The following is a 16966-nucleotide window of genomic DNA, read 5'->3' on the forward strand; positions in this document are numbered from 1 at the left end:
TAGAAGAAGACTGACTCTAAGATTCAAGTGTTCGAAGAAGTTCACGGACTAGCAGACAATGGCAGTACAAGAAGATTAGACATGATTGCCATCCCACCAAATAACAACAATGGCTACATCATCGATCCCACCGTTAGATTTGGAAAACAAAAGAGTCAACCTGAAGATGTAAATAGGGGAAAAAAGACATCTATGTACGTACCGTTCCATATTTCATGGACAAATACGGTCTACAACAAATTGAAGTAATAGGCCTTATGGTTGGAGCGCGCGGAACTATTCCCGGTTTCTTCTTCCAAACCTGGCAACGTTTCGGCCTGCAGAGGAAGGCAATTGATGACATCGTTCCTGCAGCTCTGAGAGGATCCATATTTATACTCCGCAACCATCTCTACGTTGAACAGTGATCTTCAAATAATTAATTAGTACCTACTATTTATTCATTCATTTCTTGTCATTGTTGTAAGACTCTATTATATTATGTATATTATTTATACTTTCATCTCCCTAGTGCACAATTTGCTCTGTCTTTGTGGCAGCCTGTTAATACAGGGAGCTGTTATCGTTTAGATAAATAAATAAAATGTAATTATTGATAAAACATATAAAATGTATAAAACGAGCCTAACAGGGATTTCTTTGTGTTGGGTTTAGTATTATCACGATTTTGTATACTAGCAACCATATATAGGTCTATAGTTACCGTAGATTCCTATAACTCCCCGTAAGACTGACTAAGGTTCAATTGTCATGATTAGGCCTATTATTTTGTTTTAGTACATGTTTTAAAAATAACCGGTTATTGACGACAATAACTGGTTAACACATTAAATCGGCAAGCAAAAATAACCGATAATTAACCGGCTAACCTTATGAAAAATTTTTCCCATCCTTACTATGGTAGGTAGACAGATCCGCTTCCGCGAAACAGCTGTAACGGCTGGTGGGATCATCATGCTAACCACTCGGTACTGCTGTACTGCTTGGATGATCGTTCATCTCTGCTGAGGCATGTGGACGTGGGGCCAGCAGACAGTTGGTTGACCTTGGTGCTTCATGGGTTGTTTCGCTCAGAATTATTACTGTTATAATAATAATTATTATTCCTATAATAATAACAATAACAATAATTATAATTATAATAATAATCATTATTATTAAAATTATTATTACGTTTATAATTATTAGCTATTATTACCATAATAATAATAATAATAATAATAATTATTATTATTATTATTATTATTATTATTATTATTATTATTATTATTATTATTATTATTATTACCCCTGTTCACATATATAACAACCTGGCCATCCCCATCTTAACACGTAGAAAAGAACAACCACCAGGTTCGCCACCATCGATTGAAAACGACCGTTAGATGGAAGTACAGTTGTACCATTCTAATGAGAGTTATAATGTGACTTCTTAGGCAGTAGCTACATGACGGCATAGTGAAATTGATGAAAGTTGTTGCCGTCAAACTCTATAAGCCTGAGCAATTTGTTATAAGATTGGAAGTGAAATAGACTTGCAGATTTCCAGAGCCAATTGCTCATGATATATGTAACAAAAAACTATAATATCATATTGGTGGAAAATTCATAGTCTTTTTCTTTTTTTTCGAGAAAAAATGTTTTTTTCCCAAATGTTTAACAGTCCCTTAATGGGTAACTATTGCGAGTAGGACCGTGATTTTTGTCCATATCGTTACGAAATATAATAAAGAATAACTTATCCCTCAGGTATATTTCAATAGCGTGAACGGTTTTCGTGTAAATTTAATTTTAAAAACCCCTAAATTCAAGCCATTGCACGAAGCGGGAGAGTGGCAACATCTCGGCAGAATGCAGCTTACATACAGAGACTTGCAGAGTTCGTTGACTCTTAAATCTGTATCACGAGTAGAGTGTATTAGCGGCGATGTTACTGGATTGCTGAAACTTCAAACTCAATTTACTAATTAACCGTGCATTTAATCACAAAACATAATGTAGGTTTTCTATTGATTTACGTGTACCCAATTGTCCTTTTCAAGCTGATAGGTTATTTCACTTTCACTCTGTACTAGAGATGGGGGGGGGGGGGGAAAGCTGGAACAGTTTTTTTGAAACTGTTTCACAATTGAAACTGTTTCGTCTCGAAACAGTTCCCTGAAATAACTTGTTCCAACAGTTCCAAAGAGAGTTACACTGCTTCAGTGATCACTTCAACGTTCCATATGGTTCCAAGAGATAAACAAGATAAACAGTTCAATTTTTAACAGCTTCCCTGTTCTTTGCTGTCTGCAAAGACCACGTGTAGCGCTATCATCGACCTCCACTCGAAAGTAGATATAATATCGATGTTCCACACGGTCTTCGTGCAACAGTAGCCTATGTAAAACCGCGCAATTTAATTATACGAATCAAATTCCCTAATAAATCTGATATTTATTATTATTATTATTATTATTATTATTATTATTATTATTATTATTATTATTATTATTAGCCGCCCATTGATGGAGAATATGTTCATGGTGACCAAACATAGTGTTAATTATTAATATACAGCGAAAAATATTATCGGCTAATGTCTTATCGATATTCAAAGATTCTAAATCCATTGCACTTAGCTGCCAAAACAGTAATAATTAATAATAATCATAAATAAAAAATTATAAACCAGAAGAGCATAAACCATGAGCAATTATTAAAATGTATGATCCACAAAATCCCCAATAATTTAAAGTTATTAAACCCCCAATAACAATTCCTAGGGTTACATATATGCGTTATTTTTTACTAAAATCGATTCATTTTTAATTGTAGTTATTTACTCTTTAACAGTAACCTGCGAAAAATGACTTTCGTCGTCATAATACACTGAACAGCTGATTTAAAGACGATCCAAGGGCTTTGAAACATGTTTCCGAAGCAGATGAGAAGTTGGAACACTTGAAACAGTCGGTACTGATGTTGTAAACCTATTCTTATGAAACTGTTTCTTTGAAACTGTTATTTTGGAACAGCTTCGTTCATGAAACAGTTACAGTCGAAACTGTTTCTTAAAAATAACGTTTATACTATCTCTAATCTGTACATGTGATCACGGTTATTACTGCTGTTATTATTATTATTATTATTATTATTATTATTATTATTATTATTATTATTATTATTATTATTATTATTATTATTAACGGGCAGACAGACGAACCTGCTTCTGTAGACGCTTCTGAACGATGTGAAAGTTTACGCAGTTGTATGTAATAAAGACTATTATTATACATAGTTCCACACATACAACATACTATAGAAAGCTTGCAAACGTGTCTCCAACCAGGAATATTCTGACGCAGGAAATGTCTCGCTGGACAATATTGCAGTTATCGTAATAGATTAGACGACTGAACTGCAGAAGCTATGCAGTATCAATAACATGGCGAGCTCCTGTACAGTACCTACATTTCAGATACCCTTACCGTTACTGTAGGCCTCTATATGCGCGTCTCAGGTTTCAGTTTGTTGCTATTTGAAAGAGTATTTTGCTGCGTTGTGTAAATGGACAACAGTGACTCATAACTTCAAATATTAGCGTATTACTCTAGCGATGATTAAGTTTATTTTTCTCAGTACACATCTCGCAGTATATCTTGAGCGCTGGATGACGTCAGTGTACGTTAAAATGAGTAGGAACGGGTGCTCTTATGATGTAAAATAAATGAATAGCGGATATTTTCAATACCTGGCGTCCCATCAAAATACGGACGAAAAAAAGTGTCTATAAGTAGGTAAGATTAAAAACCATAACTAGGTACATTAGAAATCACCCATCGTTGTTACTGAACGTCTTATGAAAAGGTTGTCTTCCCCCACTTTTCGATTATTACACGTTACCTTTCAGGCGGACAACGAAGAACAGTTTGTTGGAGTGGAAGAAGTTGTTGACTGGAACCACAGTCTGCTATATACAGTCACGAAGCTTGAGTTTTGAGGGTGCTAGAAACAATAGACTATGACGGTTCTATTTTGCATTGCCTGTAATGATGCGATATTAGCGATCCTAGTGGTGAGCAACTATCTAATGTTTGCATATTTACTACGTATTGAGCTTCGCGACTGTATATACTAGACTGTGCTGGAACTATGATTTACGGAACTTCGCTTGCAATCATTGTGAAATACATCAACCTGTTTCGTTCATTGAACGTATAAAACTAGCGTACCTGAGCATTATGTGCAGTACGGTAGTGATGAAAATTTTCCTGAAAATCTTCCTCTTATTAAACAACGTTTTTAACTCAATGATTTTGCTAATTTTTTATAAATGTATTCATATAGTTGCAACTTTTCCTGAAATGTTGCCTTTATTAAGTATTTTTTTAAACTTATTTATTTTGTTAAGTTTACAAATTGTAGAATAAAGTTTATTATTTCCATGATACCCCTAATCCCGTGATACTTTTTTAAAATTAAATGTCAATCAAAGCTTTTGCCATTCTACCATAGCGCCACACAGCTTTCGCCTACTTTGAGACATCGGTGAACTCCATAGCAATATACCCAATCCTGTGACATTCAGTGAAAAAAACGTATCACGGAATTAGCAGTATCACGGATTTAGGCAACTTTATCTTACGCAATATAAATTTCCTGAAAATTGTCCCCTCATTAAGCAATTAGCCAATTCAGGTAATTGATTTTTCTAAGTTTTGTGGTAAAATTATTGTAATGATATAGGCCTAATTATAAATTTTCCAGAAAATTTTCCAGCAATTTCTTTCGCTTATTATTTATATTAAGTTTTATAATTCTATCAATATAATTATAAATTTGCAATTTTTTACCTTATTGCTTTTGCTAAGCTGTATAATTGTAGTGATACAATTATAAATATTCCTAAACATTGAGATTATTTATCCATATTTACAAGTTTTTAACTGTCTGCTGTTTATTCTATAAATTTTAAAATAAATTATTAGATCTGTATTCATTCATTAATAGTTTTCTACACAATGGTAGGTCATTTACTCCAAAGTCAGCATTCTCCAGTTTTCCATCTTTTCCGCCATTTTAAAAACTTCAATTATAAAACTACAAATAATCTCTTAGCGTGTAACATAATTAAAAATTACACTAATATAAGTAAATTATATCTCACTACATTTATTTAAAAGATAAGACACAGTTAACATTGTCATTCGAAACTATCAGCAGAAGCCACATCTTCCCACACTTCCTTTCTTTCGCGTGTTGGACACATTGTGTAGTCTAACAATTCCAACAGATACTGATCTCACACGTGTCCTGCACAGTCTAAATTAGCATGAGGCTTTTGTGTTAAAATTTAACGCAATAACTAAAAAAAACATAGTTACCTTCTGTTATAGGAATCGTGTCCAGGGTAGTACAAGGTGAAGGTTACCGGGTTTGAACCCTTCCCTTGAACTTAAAAAAAAATTGTTTTCTCTTCTGTAATTTTTCACTGTCAGAGTAACAAAATCTACATCGACATAAGCAACAGTCGTCCTACCCCTCCTTCAATACCATCCCTGTTCTTGGTGCTGCGCACGTAAGAATTATGACAATGCTATCTTTATTATAGATAGACCTACCGCCTAGCACCGACCTTGTAATAAAATGAAGCTGACACAATATGAAATTTAACTTGTTGTGTAAAGGTGTTTTGACAGTTTTGCAGTTTAAATGTTAAATATTATACAATGCACGGTCGATTTTAAACTCATTTTAAGAGCGATATTCATCCGTTCGTTAATCATTAGTTTGATTTTTACTTTATTGTAAAACGTTCGTTCAACGTTTACTAATAATAAATCTGTAGCCGAAATTTTTCTGGTAATTTTCGATTTTCCAAAAATAATTGGTCCTAACATATATAATTAACCACCCTGAAACCGAAAATCGCTTTTTTGAAATTTTTGTTTGTATGTCTGTCTGTCTTTCTGTCTGTCTGTTACCTTTTCACGCGATAATGGCTAAACGGATTTCGATGAAAATTGGAATATAAATTAAGTTCATTGTAACTTAGATTTTAGGCTATATGGCATTCAAAATACATTATTTAAAAGAGGGGTTATAAGGGGGGCCTGAATTAAATAAATCGAAATATCGCGCTTATTATTGATTTTTGTGAAAAATGTTACATAACAAAAGTTTCTTTCAAAATAATTTGCGATAAGTTTTATTCCTTAAAAAATTTTGATAGGACTGATATGTAATGAGATAAATGAGTTTTAAAATTAAAATAACTGCCATCTAAGGCCGTGTAATGAATTAAAAAACAAATGACTTCGTCTATAAGGGGCCTTGGACAGCAACAATCGAAAGCTATGAAAGATAGCCTACAGAGAATGTTTCTGTGTTTGTATGAAGTAATATCGGAAGCTAAATTAACCGATTTATATAATTAATTATTATTTCACCATTGGAAAGTGTAGTTTAATATAATATAATATAATATAATATAATATAATATAATATAATATAATATAATATATGTAATGTAATATTATATAATATAATTTAAGTTATTTGAAGGGTTCAGAACCATAGTGGGCCAAGCGTCATTTACTGAATACGTAGAAAACAAGGGTTAAAATTAAGTTATTACCATAATTCAATGGAAACCTATAACACGTAAAATAAAATATACACATTAAATCTAAATTATGTCAATCTTCATTAAACTATGGTTGCATGTAATAAAAATTAGAAACTGGTTAAAGGAAATGTCATTGCACCAATGAGTGTCTCTGGACCAAAATGATCGCATTTTAATTATTTGGATGCAATTTAAATTAAGTAACATATTAAACGGTTTATCCTTATATCAAACACGAATGTTCCCTGGATCAAACGTCCTATTTTAATTATGTAATTACTTGTATTTATTTCTAACGGGTGCAGCGGAGCGCACGGGTACGGCTAGTCTTTAATAATAATAATAATAATAATAATAATAATAATAATAATAATAGTAATAATAATAATAATAATAATAATGAGACCGGAACTTTGGCAGAATGCCTTTTTAAATGTGTTAAATCTATCTTCATTTTGAAAGTAAATCTGTACGAATTATACCTTTGTGATTGAAACGTCACAGTTTTATGTTGCCTTTTTCTGCCTTTTTTAATATAAATGCCTAATTTACAAAATAAATGCTTTTTGCCTTTATTTGATTATTTATCTATTATTTATTAATTCATTATTAAAATTGCCTACAGGTATATTTTAATATATTTCTATAACCGCTAAAATGAAAGTGACTTCACCGAATGTATATTATTGTCTTTCAGTCAGTTCATATTTTCTTTGCAGCAATAAGTGCAAGCCGTGCAAAAATGTATAACAGTAAGTGTTTTAATTATCGCTTGTGTTTATTTGACAAGGCAACAATGAGTGCGGGTCTAACGTTATTTTTAACGGTTATTTTTCTTTCAGTTTTCATTGCGACGTTGTTGTAGCTAATTCGAAATTTTCTCGGGCTTCCAGTTAGGTCATAAGTTGGTGATCTACCGACTTATGACATGGCTGGAAGCCCGAGAAAATTTAGAATTATCACGTCGCCAGGAAAGCTTCAGTAGTTATTGTTGTAGCTAGCTGAATATTTCATATCGCAACATATCAGTACAACCAAACACAAAAATGCACTTTCCAATGCTACTGGGAAGAAGATTTCTTTGCTTCCAACAGTAATTGCAATATCGAGTTGAAAATCTCAATTTGCATTCGACTTATTTTTCTTGCTGCCGAAGTTCCTTTGTGGAAAGTGCAAGGTTGTGGATCTAGTGCAAGGTTTTTGTAATTGGCTTTTATTGCGTATTTTTAGCTATTTATGATGCCCTTTTGCCTGCCTATTTTAATGATTCATAATGCCTAAACTTCCGGTCTTAATTTAAAATGTGGATAATGAAAGTTGTAAAGAATTTTAATAATAACCCCTTTGACAGAATTCTGCGTACGTCACTGATCGTGTCCATCCGAATTATTACAAGATATTGACTTCTTATATGAAAAATGTATAACAACTTCATTAAAGTTACCTATGTAAAGGAGTTTTCATCGTCTTCATAATATGTAATTAAATGTAAAGGAAATATAATAAACTATTATTCCCCCTTCAGGGGAGGGCACGGCTTGGGACTGTCCTAGCACACAGGCCCATTCTACTACCCCGGATGAATGGTGTGCATGCCTTAAGGCCCCTCCCCCCGCGCTACAGACATGCCGCCACCGAACTCCCCTAAAAGTCTACATGATCCCTTTACTTGACCTCACCGCGGTCCCTCAACTACGGTCTCACCATGAGTTACCATGAGCGCTACCACCAATAACATATCGACGGGATCCAAGTTCCGTGGCGGACCACAGACATCGGAACAAGCCCGAAAACCCAGGAAAGAAACGGAGTAGATGATGATGAAACAGGGGAAGTGTAATTATGGTGGCGAAATGAATCCGAAGTCCAATTACTAAAATTACCCAGCAATTCTGCTTCGATCGGTTGAGGGAATACCTTTGAAAAAACCTCAACCAGGTAACTTGCCCAACCAGGATTTGAACCTGAGCCAGCTCGTTTCACGTGCTAACCGTTATTCCACAGCAATTTCAGAAAGTATTTTATGTAAAATACAGTAGAACTTGGTTATAACGACCTCGTTTTATGCGACACCTCGCCTATAACGTCAAATATTCTGTGGTTCCAACTAATTACCCATAAGACGTATGCTTTTCTACCTTGCTTAATACGACAAACGTATATGCGTCTACCTCGGATGTAACGTCATTTTCAACCTCAGTTTGGAATACAAGAACCAAAGTATTTTAAGAAATATTTTGCTGAAATCTGGCAAATCCTTTACTGTTCCCTTCTATCATAGACCCCTGGAATGCAGGCAGATTCCTCATCCCATTGTAACCTGCCGAATTCATGCGGTATTAATGGTACCTGCATGCGGTCAGTTTCGACTGGAAATTTTCACTAAGTGCACGCATTTTAACGCAGTATGGCCACTAAAAGAAGTGAGTGACACTTTAGAAGCCATTAGAATTGTGAACATTTCTGTGAAGCTAGAGGAGGGAGTATGAAGCTAGGAGAAGGAGCAGTGAAATTGCAACTGAAATAATGAACATAGAATTTAATTTAGAAAGTGTATATTGGGCAAGTAGGAGACAACAGAGTAAAATGACTGATTACTTCACTCCTCAGTAAATAAGTTTGTGAGTAATGAACAAACTGTTTTAATACAGAATACTGTATTTATAATTGTACATGTATTTTATTGTGTTCATGGTATGCTTAAAAGTGTATACATAAATCTAAAATAAGCCTAATTATGAATAATTTCAAGGGAAAAATTGTTCCGGGGCCGGGTATCGATCCCGGGACCTCTGGTTGAATGTACCAGCGCTCTACCACTGAGCTACCCGGGAACTCCACCCGACACCGTCTCAACTTTTCCCTTTATATCCACACAACTCGCGTGGGCTGACGAAACGCCAGAGACCCACAACGAGTGGACACAATCTCTGTGTGACTTGGAATTGTGGTTTTCTGTTAACGTACACAGTGACGTTATATATTATGCAAATCTAGTCTTTCAGGTGAAGCTCCCTGTAAAGCAGATTTGAATAATTTCAAGGGAAAAATTGTTCCGGGGCCGGGTATCGATCCCGGGACCTCTGGTTGAACGTACCAGCGCTCTACCACTGAGCTACCCGGGAACTCCACCCGACACCGTCTCAACTTTTCCCTTTATATCCACACAACTCGCGTGGGCTGACGAAACGCCAGAGACCCACAACGAGTGGACACAATCTCTGTGTGACTTGGAATTGTGGTTTTCTGTTAACGTACACAGTGACGTTATATATTATGCAAATCTAGTCTTTCAGGTGAAGCTCCCTGTAAAGCAGATTTGAATAATTTCAAGGGAAAAATTGTTCCGGGGCCGGGTATCGATCCCGGGACCTCTGGTTGAACGTACCAGCGCTCTACCACTGAGCTACCCGGGAACTCCACCCGACACCGTCTCAACTTTTCCCTTTATATCCACACAACTCGCGTGGGCTGACGAAACGCCAGAGACCCACAACGAGTGCACACAATCTCTGTGTGACTTGGAATTGTGGTTTTTGTTAACGTACACAGTGACGTATATATTATGCAAATCTAGTCTTTCAGGTGAAGCTCCCTGTAAAGCAGATTTGAATAATTTCAAGGGAAAAATTGTTCCGGGGCCGGGTATCGATCCCGGGACCTCTGGTTGAACGTACCAGCGCTCTACCACTGAGCTACTGAGCCTAATTATGTTTATTATTTTTCATTTTCCACCTCACTAGATTGATAATATGAATCTCGGTTACTACGACATTCGTTTATAACAACATAATTTTCAAGGTCCCTTGGATGTCGTTATAACCAAGTTCTACTGTATTAGTTTTGGGGTTTAATGAAAAGATATAACCTGTTTTTCTCAAGTTTTAAAAGGAACTTCATCATAATTACAAATAAAAAACAATTTAATAAAAAATTCCAATAAAATAATTTAATATTAATAAATCAAAAGTTAACAAAATAGAATTTTAACAAACGGTGGACGTTTGGGATGGATGGTTTTTTTAATTGGTTATTTAACGACGCTGTATCAACTACTAAGTTGTTTAGCGTCGATGAGTTGGTGATAGCGAAATGGTATTTGGCGAGATGAGGCCCAGGATTCGCCATAAATTACCTGGAATTCACCTTACGGTTGGGGAAAACCTCGGAAAAACCCAACCAGGTAAACAGCCCAAGCGGGGATTGAACCCGCGCCCGAGGCAAGCGCCTTAACCGTCTGAGCCTCGCCGATGGCCTGGGATGGATGGTGACTATATGTAAAGGTATATAGCTACATTAAAGTCGCATGTTATTTTATTCACGACTCGTTTCCCAGGTTTCGGATGTGTATCCGGCTCATACCGGCCCACTTCATCACTGTCTTGAGAGAGATGTAAACTCCTCCACATCCGCCACTGATACCAGGCAGCGCCACTGAACTGGTTGCATCTGCCGACAGCCATAGTTCCCATGGAGACACATTAATTCGCTATATCGGTAACGTGCCGTACGTGCAATTGGTGTCGTCGGTGCAGTTTGGTGTGTGGATGCAACGGCCTGGAAGCATTGCTACACACGCAGTGCGTGCGTGCGTGCCTACCTCGGGTGCGTAATCAATACAGAGAAAGTTGCGGGGGAGCCTCCGCGCCGAGAGGGGAGAGGCGTGCGGAGGCTGGCGAGGGTGGATGATGAATTCCATTGTGCGTCGTCCTGTTACGCAACCAGTGGTCCGGGGGCCTCCACTGAGCTTCGTGCCACACAAGAATACTCAATGAAGATCTTCCTCTATTTGGCGATATAGTTCATTCTACTTTTGTGGTGACGATTTTTCTAAAGCGGAATTAATTTCCCCTTATTATACAGTAGGTGAGGATGGTGAGTAGAGGACACGTGGCGTGCGCGAGAAATAACCGGGGAATTCCACCCGAAACCCTCTCGTCAGGAGGCACGGACTTCCCAGCATTGTAGTTCTCAATACTGAAGATTCTCTTCGTGATTTTGAACCTATTGTTCTCGGCTGGTCTTAACACATTTTCCGGGATTCTTGTATTTCGATTTTCCGTATTTCTTATTTCTATGGTCTCCTCATTTTTGCACCACGTAAAACAATAACAACCATGTCTTTAGTGTTAACTATATTTTGTATAGTAGTTCGTTATTGTTATACTTATTACAGTTACAGTAGCGTGCAAATTAATCCGAACAACGTAATTACTTATGCAAAAACAGTCAAACAGGATAAAAAAAAGGATCTAAGACATACCTCAGTAATCTATGTGGCCTCCCTTGTTCCTAATAACAGCTCTGAGACGATTTGGCATGGATTCCACTAATTTCCCACAAATATTCTTCATTTCTTCATCGCGAAACCATACACCAATGAGGGCAGAAATCATCTTCTCCTTTGTAGAACAATCCATTTTTTGCATTCTTCTTTTACAAATTGACCACAAGTTCTCAATGGGGTTGATGTCGGGTGAGTTGCCTGGCCAGGGGAGTACCTGAATATTCTTCTTGTTGAAGAATTCTGTAGTTTTTCGAGACGTATGGCATGGTGCCAGGTCTTGTTGGAACACACTTCTGCCATCCGGAAATGATTTTTCAGCTGGAGTACGATTCTGGTTCCCAATAGGTGAATATATTTGTCAGAATTCATCATTCTCTTGATAGGTATTAATGCTCCAGGCCCTTCATATGTAAAACAACCCCAAAACATTACTTTAGGGGGGTATTTGGGTGCTTGTTGGAGACGAGCTGCTGTTACTTTTTCGGATCCTTTCCGTACGTAAGAAACACGGTGGCCGTGGACCTCGAAATGAGACTCATCGAAAAAAGTACATTCTTCCAGTCATTCACTGTCCAGTGTTGATGTAATTTTGCCCACATTAAGCGTTTTTTGCACATAACAGGAGTTAGCAATTGCTTCTTAATAGGCTTACGATCCCTTCGTCCAGCTTCCAAAAGCCTACGCCGCACTGTTGTGACGTGAATATTCGCCCCAGTGGTAGCCATTAACTTGCGAGTTAAGTCGACAGCAGTTAGTCTAGGATTTAATTTACTTTTCCTGACAATTAAACGATCATCTGCAGGTGAAGTCTTCCTTTTCTGGCCACAGTTTCCTTTTTTCTGGGGTGTGATGGATCCAGTCTCCCTGTATCGTTTTATGATCGAATTAACAGTAGCCAAACCGATGTGACATTCTGCAGCAATTTGCATCTGTGTCATAGAAGAATGCTCTGCTAATGTTATAATTTTAGATAGTTTTCGTGGAGTTGTATCCATTTGTGAAGACGACAGAATGTACACAGGATTGCAGTATTAAGTCTTCAACACAACTGAAATGCTTATAAGTACAAAACAAAACGACAGGCAAAATGTCATATATTATAAAAAAAAAATAATAACGGCAGACCTTCAACAGTGGAATTACACGTACTACAGATGTCAATTAAAGCGGTATGAGCAGCTGTGAGGCCAACAATGACAGAAAATATAAAAATATGTCGTGTTCGGATTAATTTGCACGCTACTGTATTTATAACCAGAGACCGGAACTTTGGCAGAATGCCTTTTTAAAGGTGTTAAATCTGTCTTCATTTTGAAAGTAAATCTGTAGGAATTATACCTTCGTGATTGAAACGTCACAGCTTTATGTTACCATTTCCTGCCTTTTTTAAATATAAATGCCTAATTTACAAAATAAATGTTTTTTTGCCTTTATTTGATTATTTATTTATTATTTATTAATTCATTATTAAAAATTACTTACAGGTAAATTTTAATTTATTTTTATAACCGCTACTATGAAAGTGACTTCATCGAATGTACTGTATATTATTGTCTTTCAGTCAGTTCATATTCTCTTTGCAACAGGGAGTGCTGCCGTGCAAAAATGTATAACAGTAAGCGTTTTAATTATCGCTTGTGTTTATTTGATAAGGCAACAATGAGTGCGAGTCTGACGTTATTTTTAACGGTTATTTTTTTTCAATTTTCATTGCGACGTTGTTGTAGCTAGCTAAAATATTTCATATCGCAACATATCAGTACAACCAAACACAAAAATTGCACTTTCCAAGGCTACTGGGAAGAAGATTCCTTTGCTTCCAACAATAATTGCAACATCGAGTCGAAAATCTCAATTTGCATTCGACTTATGTAAAGCTTTTCTTGCTGCCGAAATCCCTTTGTGAAAAGTGCAAGGTTGTGGATCTAATGCAAGGTTTTTGTAATTGCCTTTTAATACGTATTTTAGCTATTTATAATGCCTTTTTGCCTGCCTATTTTAGCTATTTATGATGCCTTTTTGCCAGCCTATTTTAATGATTCATAATGCCTAAACTTCCGGTCTCTGTTTATAACAGTAATAGACATTATTTACCAGTTTGGCAGCCTATCAATTAGATAAGAAGAATTTTTGTGATAAATTACTAGACAAGAGCGACAATTAACTGGTTAGAAAACTACTTAATATTACACAGGAAATGTAAAACGTTTTCATTAAAATTTATATTAATATTATCATTCTCGTTCATAACGGCAGATTACATTATGCAATTATAACTTATTTTTCTCTCTCTCTTTCTTTTTTCCTCTCTCTCTCTCTCTCTCTCTCTCTCTCTCTCTCTTGTAGAGGAGTGTATAGCCTATCCTTCACAACAACGCTTGACAGACACATTGCTGACCTCCCTACTTGTGTGATCAGCACGGTTCAGAGCCACAGCTAAGACTGCATGCGCAATTTGATCTTACAGCCAAGTTCTTCCTGTCGTGAATCGCACGAGTAATTATTATGTTTTTTTTTGTTAGTATGTGTTTATTTAGGTTGTGGGGAAAATCTCAGTTGTGTGGGAAATTTTATGCTTCATTGTGGGAAAAGTCAAGGTGGAGTTTCTGGCAATACTGGCTGGCCCTTTCCACTCACCACTTGCGCAAAGGACTTTTTTCGTCTCCTATACTCTACAGATTCCAGAAACAAAGTAGGCCTATATCCTATATTCAGTCTTCTCTTCAGTTGTCTGCAGTGTAATGTAATTTAATCGATAATCTACTTGTTAAATATCGTGAAGACATTAATACGCTCAGTAACTGAAGTGGTATGATATAATAATGTCCTTCGATGTAACAATTCAATGCGTACTTTATATTTTTCAAATATTTTTAAGTAGATTATTTTACGACGCTGTATCAACATCTCAGGTTATTTAGCTTCTGAATGAGATGAAGGTGATAATGCCGGTGAAATGAGTTCGGGGTCCAGCACCAGTAGTTATCCAGCATTTGCTCATATTTGGTTGAGGGAAAACCCCGGAAAAAATCTCAACCAGGTAACTTGCCCCGACCGGGATTCGAACCCGGGCCACCTGGTTTTGCGGCCAGGCGCGCGAACCGTTACTCGACAGGTGTGGATTTCAATTATTAATAAAATGTACTTACTTACTTACTTGCTTTTAAGGAACCCAGAGGTTCATTGCCGCCCTCACATAGGCCCGCGATTGGTCCCTCTCCTGAGCAAGATTAATCCATTCTCTATCATCATACCCCACCTCCCTCAAATCCATTTTAATATTATCTTCCCATCTACGTCTCGGCCTCCCCAAAGATCTTTTCCCCTCTGGCCTCCCAGCTAACACTCTATAGTCTATGCATTTCTGGATTCGCCCATACGTGCTACAGGCCCTGCCCATCTCAAACGTCTGGATTTAATGTTCCTAATTATGTCAGGTGAATGATACAATTCGTGCAGCTGTGCGTTGTGTAACTTTCTCCATTCTCCTGTAACTTCATCCCTTTTAGTCCCAAATATTTTCCTAAGAACCTTACTCTCAAAAACCCCAAATCTCTATTCCTCTCTCAAAGTGAGAGTCCAAGTTTCACAGCCATACAGAACAACCGGCAATATAACTATTTTATAAATTCTAACTTTCAGATTTTTTGACAGCAGACTAGATGACAAAGCTAATAAAATGTAATGAAATTAAAGCGACTCGTTTTTTATTTGTCACTGCGTGTATATTGGATATTTGATGCATTTATAACAAATGCAGAAATAACAGTTATATGGCACAGAACTCCATATTATTAAACTTAAAAGCTCATAATCAATATAGGCCTAATTTATCAGAACACGGTTTAGTTATAGCTCCTGGAAAAGAAATATCCGATGCGTTATGATATGAAATAAATATTATTGACTTGTTCACATTCCAGCTCCCTATAGACATGAGCGTAGCTGACGGAAATTATCGAGTTACGGGCTCGAAGCAGTAGCGAGGAGTTGAAAGGAGGCCGTCATCGTGTAACAAGAACGGCGCTCTTCACTCTCTTCAGTATTTGGGACTGTGAAGCGTGGACAAGTGGGGCGGCGATGTGTGTCGCCATGGAAACACTCGTGTGCAGTGCTTTGTTTAATGATGCCATTTAGCTTCCAAATGGATCCTTTCTCTACTCATGAGGCCGATAATAGGGTTCGCTCAGTCAGCTGACGGGTTCTCACCAAACGGACCAGGTTTCGATCCCCGATAGACATGTAATCGGAAAAACGGGGACCTGACTTCAAAATCTGGAGAGTCCACGTGAACTGTGTGGTAGCACCACAGTCTAGTACAGTGATGTCAAAGTAAGCACATTTTTCTGGCCTTGAAGTAGTGCGCGGGCATTAAGCGCTACGATTGCTAGGAGGAATAAGCAGCCTGTTGGATTAAGAAAACAGTGGTGCAGAAACTTCATACGGAACGTGAAATTTTATGTCGTTACTTTTATATGGCTTCTTTCTGTTTGTTACTTTCTATATTGTCTGTAAAACAAAAGTACTAACACCTATTTCTGAGCCTAATATTGCAGTTGTGTTTTAAACGTTAATAACATAATAAAGAGTAAAGAAGGAATATTCACACAAATTCCATAATAACTACAACTATATTGTACTAAGTGAATTAAACACATCATTCATAAAGAAAGTGTTATCCCAAAGAAAGACACTGAATATGACATGATAAGTTGAAATTGATACTGATGGTATCTTTACCCTTATAAAAGTAATCAAAACAATATTATAGTACAAAGCAAAGTTGTCTAGGTATATGTTTTAACTGTAACTAATATTACATAATAAAACTCTTATCGCATTATGCTTTTAGGTGATATTGGTGCGCAACTTTCTGTTATCAGAATATTAAATTATGTCGAAATCTGTTGAAGCTATAGAGCTGACGTTTTTACCAACACATAGGCACATATCTTTTGTTTGTGATGTAACAGTATATGCTTTGTTAATTCATTTCCTTACAAACAATTTCCATGCGAATATTTTCAAACATTTGAATACACTATCTTCAGTAATACTTATTTACGATA

General features: G+C 36.6%; 1 protein-coding gene and 1 non-coding gene across 2 annotated transcripts in view; one reads left to right on the forward strand and one right to left on the reverse strand.

The window, feature by feature from the left end:
- LOC138700411 (microtubule-associated protein futsch-like) overlaps positions 1 to 16966 on the forward strand; it is a 275099-nt gene that overhangs the window by 98694 nt on the left and 159439 nt on the right. The gene's annotated exons all lie outside the window — the stretch shown is intronic.
- Positions 9373 to 9444, reverse strand: TRNAN-AUU (transfer RNA asparagine (anticodon AUU)). The gene has a single exon. It is a non-coding gene; the product is annotated as a tRNA-Asn (tRNA).

Source organism: Periplaneta americana, chromosome 5, assembly GCF_040183065.1.
Source record: "Periplaneta americana isolate PAMFEO1 chromosome 5, P.americana_PAMFEO1_priV1, whole genome shotgun sequence".
In the NCBI taxonomy this organism is placed as follows: Eukaryota; Metazoa; Arthropoda; class Insecta; order Blattodea; family Blattidae; genus Periplaneta; species Periplaneta americana.